The sequence below is a fragment of the Hyla sarda genome, chromosome 3 (genome assembly GCF_029499605.1).
Source record: "Hyla sarda isolate aHylSar1 chromosome 3, aHylSar1.hap1, whole genome shotgun sequence".
Classification (NCBI taxonomy): Eukaryota; Metazoa; Chordata; class Amphibia; order Anura; family Hylidae; genus Hyla; species Hyla sarda.
Window position 1 is genome coordinate 32,988,348 of NC_079191.1, and position 7,207 is coordinate 32,995,554.

Sequence of the window (7,207 nt, forward strand, 5' to 3'; positions counted from 1 at the left end):
CGCTACTGCAGCGCCCTGGTCAGATCCACTGACCGGGTGCGCTGCGATACCGCCTCCAGCCGGGATGCGATTCGCGATGCGGGTGGCGCCCGCTCGCGATGCGCACCCCGGCTCCCGTACCTGACTCGCTCTCCGTCGGTCCTGTCCCGGCGCGCGCGGCCCCGCTCCCTAGGGCGCGCGCGCCGGGTCTCTGCGATTTAAAGGGCCACTGCGCCGCTGATTGGCGCAGTGGTTCTAATTAGTGTGTTCACCTGTGCACTCCCTATGTATACCTCAATTCCCCTGCACTCCCTCGCCGGATCTTGTTGCCCTTGTGCCTAGTGAAAGCGTTCCCTTGTGTGTTCCTAGCCTGTGTTCCAGACCTCCTGCCGTTGCCCCTGACTACGATCCTTGCTGCCTGCCCCGACCTTCTGCTACGTCCGACCTTGCCTTTGTCTTCTCCCTTGTACCGCGCCTATCTTCAGCAGTCAGAGAGGTTGAGCCGTTGCTAGTGGATACGACCTGGTTACTACCGCCGCAGCAAGACCATCCCGCTTTGCGGCGGGCTCTGGTGAACACCAGTAGTAACTTAGAACCGGTCCACTAGCACGGTCCACGCCAATCCCTCTCTGGCACAGAGGATCCACCTCCTGCCAGCCGGCATCGTGACAGTAGATCCGGCCATGGATCCCGCTGAAGTTCCTTTGCCAGTTGTTGCCGACCTCACCACGGTGGTCGCCCAGCAGTCACAACAGATAGCGCAACAAGGCCATCAGCTGTCTCAACTGACCGTGATGCTACAGCAGCTACTACCACAGCTTCAGCAATCATCTCCTCCGCCAGCTCCTGCATCTCCTCCGCAGCGAGTGGCCGCTTCCGGCCTACGACTATCCTTGCCGGATAAATTTGATGGGGACTCTAAGTTTTGCTGTGGCTTTCTTTCACAATGTTCCCTACACTTGGAGATGATGTCGGACCAGTTTCCTACTGAAAGGTCTAAGGTGGCTTTCGTAGTCAGCCTGCTCTCTGGGAAAGCTCTGTCATGGGCCACACCGCTCTGGGACCGCAATGACCCCGTCACTGCCTCTGTACACTCCTTCTTCTCGAAAATTCGTAGTGTCTTTGAGGAACCTGCCCGAGCCTCTTCTGCTGAGACTGCCCTGCTGAACCTGGTCCAGGGTAATTCTTCCGTTGGCGTGTACGCCATACAATTCCGTACTCTTGCTTCTGAACTATCCTGGAATAATGAGGCCCTCTGCACGACCTTTAAAAAAGGCCTATCCAGCAACATTAAAGATGTTCTGGCCGCACGAGAAATTCCTGCTAACCTACATGAACTCATTCATCTGGCCACTCGCATTGACATGCGTTTTTCCGAAAGGCGTCAGGAGCTCCGCCAGGATATGGACTTTGTTCGCACGAGGCGTTTTTTCTCCCCGGCTCCTCTCTCCTCTGGTCCTCTGCAATCCGTTCCTGTGCCTCCCCCCGTGGAGGCTATGCAAGTTGACCGGTCTCGCCTGACACCTCAAGAGAGGACACGACGCCGCATGGAGAATCTCTGCCTGTACTGTGCCGGTACCGAACACTTCCTGAAGGATTGTCCTATCCGTCCTCCCCGCCTGGAAAGACGCACGCTTACTCCGCACAAAGGTGAGACAGTCCTTGATGTCAACTCTGCTTCTCCACGTCTTGCTGTGCCTGTGCGGATATCTGCATCTACCTTCTCCTTCTCTACTATGGCCTTCTTGGATTCCGGATCTGCAGGAAACTTTGTTTTGGCCTCTCTCATCAACAGGTTCAACATCCCGGTGACCAGTCTCGCCAGACCCCTCTACATCAATTGTGTTAACAATGAAAGATTGGACTGTACCATACGTTACCGCACGGAGCCCCTCCTAATGTGCATCGGACCTCATCATGAAAAAATTGAGTTTTTGGTCCTCCCCAATTGCACTTCCGAAATTCTCCTTGGACTACTGTGGCTTCAACGCCATTCCCCAACCCTGGATTGGTCCACAGGGGAGATCAAGAGCTGGGGTACCTCTTGTTTCAATGACTGCCTTAAACTGGTTCCCAGTACTCCCTGCCGTGACCCTGTGGTTCCTCCTGTAACCGGTCTCCCTAAGGCCTATATGGACTATGCTGACGTATTTTTCAAAAAACAAGCTGAGACTTTACCTCCTCACAGGCCTTATGACTGTCCTATTGACCTCCTCCCGGGCACTACTCCACCCCGGGGCAGAATTTATCCTCTGTCCGCCCCTGAGACTCTTGCTATGTCTGAATACATCCAGGAAAATTTAAAAAAGGGGTTTATCCGCAAATCCTCCTCTCCTGCCAGAGCTGGTTTTTTCTTTGTGTCCAAAAAGGATGGCTCCCTACGTCCTTGCATTGACTACCGCGGTCTTAATAAAATCACGGTAAAGAACCGCTACCCCCTACCTCTTATCTCTGAACTCTTTGATCGCCTCCAAGGTGCCCACATCTTTACCAAACTGGACTTAAGAGGTGCTTATAATCTCATCCGCATCAGGGAGGGGGATGAATGGAAAACGGCATTTAACACTAGAGATGGACACTTTGAGTATCTGGTCATGCCCTTTGGCCTGTGCAACGCCCCTGCCGTCTTCCAAGACTTTGTTAATGAAATTTTTCGTGATCTCTTATATTCCTGTGTTGTTGTGTATCTGGACGATATTCTGATTTTTTCTGCCAACCTAGAAGAACACCGCCAGCATGTCCGCATGGTTCTTCAGAGACTTCGTGACAATCAACTTTATGCCAAAATGGAGAAATGTCTGTTTGAATGTCAATCTCTTCCTTTCCTAGGGTACTTGGTCTCTGGCCAGGGACTACAAATGGATCCAGACAAACTCTCTGCCGTCTTAGATTGGCCACGCCCCTCCGGACTCCGTGCTATCCAACGTTTTTTGGGGTTCGCCAATTATTACAGACAATTTATTCCACATTTTTCCACCATTGTGGCTCCTATCGTGGCTTTAACCAAGAAGAATGCCAATCCTAAGTCATGGCCTCCTCAAGCGGAAGACGCCTTTAAACGGCTCAAGTCTGCCTTTTCTTCTGCTCCCGTGCTCTCCAGACCTGACCCATCTAAACCCTTCCTATTGGAGGTTGATGCCTCCTCAGTAGGAGCTGGAGCGGTTCTTCTACAAAAAAATTCTTCCGGGCATGCTGTTACTTGTGGTTTTTTTTCTAGGACCTTCTCTCCGGCGGAGAGGAACTACTCCATCGGGGATCGAGAGCTACTGGCCATTAAATTAGCACTTGAGGAATGGAGGCATCTGCTGGAGGGATCAAAATTTCCAGTTATTATTTACACCGATCACAAGAATCTCTCCTATCTCCAGTCTGCCCAACGGCTGAATCCTCGCCAGGCCAGGTGGTCTCTGTTCTTTGCCCGGTTTAATTTTGAAATTCACTTTCGCCCTGCCGATAAGAACATTAGGGCCGATGCTCTCTCTCGTTCCTCGGATGCCTCGGAAGTAGAGCTCTCTCCGCAACACATCATTCCTCCTGACTGCCTGATCTCCACTTCTCCAGCCTCCATCAGGCAAACTCCTCCAGGGAAGACCTTCGTCTCTCCACGCCAACGCCTCGGAATCCTCAAATGGGGTCACTCCTCCCATCTCGCAGGCCATGCGGGCATCAAGAAATCCGTGCAACTCATCTCTCGTTTCTATTGGTGGCCGACTCTGGAGACGGATGTTGGTGATTTTGTGCGGGCCTGCACTGTCTGTGCCCGGGATAAGACTCCTCGCCAGAAGCCTGCTGGTCTTCTTCATCCTCTGCCTGTCCCCGAACAGCCTTGGTCTCTGATTGGTATGGACTTTATTACAGACTTACCCCCATCCCGTGGCAACACTGTTGTTTGGGTGGTCGTTGATCGATTTTCCAAGATGGCACATTTTATTCCTCTTCCTGGTCTTCCTTCAGCGCCTCAGTTGGCAAAACAATTTTTTGTACACATTTTTCGTCTTCACTGGTTGCCCACGCAGATCGTCTCGGATAGAGGCGTCCAATTCGTGTCAAAATTCTGGAGGGCTCTCTGTAAACAACTCAAGATTAAATTAAACTTCTCTTCTGCTTATCATCCTCAATCCAATGGGCAAGTAGAAAGAATTAACCAGGTCCTGGGTGATTATTTACGGCATTTTGTTTCCTCCCACCAGGATGACTGGGCAGATCTTCTTCCATGGGCCGAATTCTCGTACAACTTCAGAGTCTCTGAATCTTCTTCCAAATCCCCATTTTTCGTGGTGTACGGCCGTCACCCTCTTCCCCCCCTCCCTACTCCCTTGCCCTCTGGTTTGCCCGCTGTGGATGAAATAACTCGTGATCTTTCCACCATATGGAAAGAGACCCAAAATTCTCTCTTACAGGCTTCATCACGCATGAAGAAGTTTGCTGATAAGAAAAGAAGAGCTCCCCCCATTTTTTCTCCCGGAGACAAGGTATGGCTCTCCGCTAAATATGTCCGCTTCCGTGTTCCCAGCTACAAATTGGGACCACGCTATCTTGGTCCTTTCAAAATCTTGTGCCAAATTAATCCTGTCTCTTACAAACTTCTTCTTCCTCCTTCTCTTCGTATTCCTAATGCCTTTCATGTCTCTCTTCTTAAACCACTCATCATCAACCGTTTCTCTCCTAAACTTATTTCTCCCACTCCTGTCTCCGGTTCTTCGGACATCTTTCCCGTAAAGGAGATACTGGCCTCCAAAAAGGTCAGAGGAAAAACCTTTTTTTTGGTTGACTGGGAGGGCTGTGGTCCTGAAGAGAGATCCTGGGAACCTGAGGACAATATCCTAGATAAAAGTCTGGTCCTCAGGTTCTCAGGCTCCAAGAGGAGGGGGAGACCCAAGGGGGGGGGTACTGTTACGCCGAGCGCTCCGGGTCCCCGCTCCTCCCCGGAGCGCTCGCTACACCCTCGCTACTGCAGCGCCCCGGTCAGATCCACTGACCGGGTGCGCTGTGATACCGCCTCCAGCCGGGATGCGATTCGTGATGCGGGTGGCGCCCGCTCGCGATGCGCACCCCGGCTCCCGTACCTGACTCGCTCTCCGTCGGTCCTGTCCCGGCGCGCGCGGCCCCGCTCCCTAGGGCGCGCGCGCGCCGGGTCTCTGCGATTTAAAGGGCCACTGCGCCGCTGATTGGCGCAGTGGTTCTAATTAGTGTGTTCACCTGTGCACTCCCTATGTATACCTCACTTCCCCTGCACTCCCTCGCCGGATCTTGTTGCCCTTGTGCCTAGTGAAAGCGTTCCCTTGTGTGTTCCTAGCCTGTGTTCCAGACCTCCTGCCGTTGCCCCTGACTACGATCCTTGCTGCCTGCCCCGACCTTCTGCTACGTCCGACCTTGCCTTTGTCTTCTCCCTTGTACCGCGCCTATCTTCAGCAGTCAGAGAGGTTGAGCCGTTGCTAGTGGATACGACCTGGTTACTACCGCCGCAGCAAGACCATCCCGCTTTGCGGCGGGCTCTGGTGAACACCAGTAGTAACTTAGAACCGGTCCACTAGCACGGTCCACGCCAATCCCTCTCTGGCACAGAGGATCCACCTCCTGCCAGCCGGCATCGTGACAGCTATTCACCAGCTCTTACCGTTAAAAAAAAGTTAAAAACCGTTAACCCTTGCACAGCAGTTAAAGTGACAGTATGCTGATAACACTGAAAAACCCAATAAAATACATTTTTATATCAGAATTACATAAACTACTTTTATGCCAACTAAAAATATATGATAGTTAATTAAACCCTAACCCACCCCCATTTGAGAGGATGGAATTTTGTCTGAAGTCTCATACAAATCTATGGAACTTCTGGTACATCTCTTGATCACATTGCCCAGGAGTTTTAAACATCCTGCTGACTGTCCGGCAGACAGATTTAGAGAATAGTTCGGAAAATGAGGTCTGGATATCAGGACGAGATATGAGGTTGGGATATGAGGATGGGATTTGAGGACAAGATACGAGGAAGGGATATGAGAGTGCCCAAATACATCAAAACCACATAAGAAGACACCAATATTATCAATAGTAATGGCCCATGGTGGGAACTAAGGGTGCATTCACACCACGTTTTTGCAATTCCCGTATCAGGTTTTTGACGAAAAACAGATTCCTCAAAACCTGACTAAACTGTATCGAAACGTGTATACAAATTTCAACCCGTATACGGTTAAAAACCGTATACGGTTTGAAAAATTATGTCCGGTTGCATCCGTTTTTTAAGAAAAAAAGTATACGTTTTTAACTTTTCACTCCTTTTTGAATAAAGTTTCACTTGTTTGATTGAAATTCCAAGAAAAAAAAACTGTGCAAAGTCAAAAAACGTATGGTGAAAACCGGATGGAACTGTACGCACATACGGTTCTGTACGGTTCCCATTGACTCCCATGTTTAAAAAAAAAACGGATACAGTTTAATACAGTTTTTCACCTGGACCAAAAACCGTAGTAGGCTAGGTTTTGGGTACGGGAAAAAAAACTGACAAAACCGTACAGGATGCAAAATGGACACAACCTGATGCATCTTTTGGCATCTTTTGGCAATTTGGGGGGAGTGGCTCCCTCTGTAGCCGTGCATCCCCTACCCTATTTTCACAGGAGGTGGTTTGGATCGTTAGTGGATCCAACATGTCACCCAGCCTGAGGTAGGTGAGTGTTTAGGGACCCATCCGATAAGAGGCCACTTCCGCGTGGTGGATGGGGGACACGTTTTGATCAAAAAGTGCGCTAAGAGCCTCCATTTTGTTGACCAAGTGTGCTGCTGCCATTTTCTTTTTTTTTTTTTTTTTTTACATGTTTTGTACTTGCCACAGCAGCGTGCACCCGTGTATTGGGTTTAGGTGCTGGCTACATTTTCAGTTTTTTTTTCTTTGCTGTGCAAATTTGGGGGGAGTGGCTCCCTCTGTAGCCGTGCATCCCCTCCCCTATTTTCACAGGAGGTGGTTTGGATCGTTAGTGGATCCAACATGTCACCCAGCCTGAGGTAGGTGAGTGTTTAGGGACCCATCCGATAAGAGGCCACCTCCGCGTGGTGGATGGGGGACACGTTTTGATCAAAAAGTGTGCTAAGAGCCTCCATTTTGTTGACCAAGTGTGCTGCTGCCATTTTCTTTTTTTACATCTTTTGGCATACAGTTTTCAATGGAGAGTCAATGCATACGGTTTTCAATACGGTTCCGTACGGTTTTCACATTGAAAACGTA